The following is a 928-nucleotide window of genomic DNA, read 5'->3' as shown; positions in this document are numbered from 1 at the left end:
CTCAATTTATGAGTATTTGAATTTGTGACCTCTATATAGATGTTTTATAAAATTTAATTATTTTATATAGGAAAATAATTAAGACAACACATTCAATGGAATTATACTTTGGTATTAGGAAACAAAAATATATATATTGCCAAAAAATAACATATTCTAACATGTCCTTTAAATTCTGAAGCTGGTAATGAAGAAAATTATTATGAGTCTGGAGGTCTTTTCACTTTCTAGAACTATTACACTTCATAACTCTGCCTTCAGTCAAAACTTCATTTGCGTTCCTATTCTTTGCTTAATTATATATACATCTTACTTAAATTATATAAACACCTTACTTAAATTCTAATGTTTTTTTCTTGTATATAGAAAGAGAAATGTCCATAAAGAAACAACACATTGGTTTATTTTTTTCTTCTAAGTATTAAACTATAACTATTATAACATTAAATTATTTATAGAGAATAAATAACATATCTATATTTCTATCTACTTAATAAATTTGAATCCTATCTCATTGACGAATTGAAAAAAATGTGAACTACTAATCTCTCAACCAATAGTGTATATTTCCACAGATTGGTTCTGTGTTCAAGAAGGAGAATAGAGAATAGTGGTTATTACATACTTAGAAGGCAGATGATTGGTATTCAAATAATTAAAGGATGAACAAGAAAGTTCAATAAACATAATAGCAAAGTGATTAAGAGCAAGAGCCCTCGCTCTTAAGTGAGGTAGATATAAGTTCAAGTCCCAGACCTGACCCTAAATATGTGATAATTTGGAACAAATAGCTTAAACTCTCCATGTTTAATTTTACTCATTTATAAAATGAAAATAGTAATAATGCCAATCTCAGTCTTATTGTGAGGATTAAAAAAACAATATTTCATTGTGTTCTTGTTTCAATACTATTTCCCATACAGTTCCA

Source organism: Pteropus alecto, unplaced genomic scaffold, assembly GCF_000325575.1.
Source record: "Pteropus alecto unplaced genomic scaffold, ASM32557v1 scaffold57, whole genome shotgun sequence".
Taxonomy (NCBI): Eukaryota; Metazoa; Chordata; class Mammalia; order Chiroptera; family Pteropodidae; genus Pteropus; species Pteropus alecto.
The sequence above is the reverse complement of the archived record's forward strand: the minus strand, read 5'-3'. Positions refer to the sequence as shown.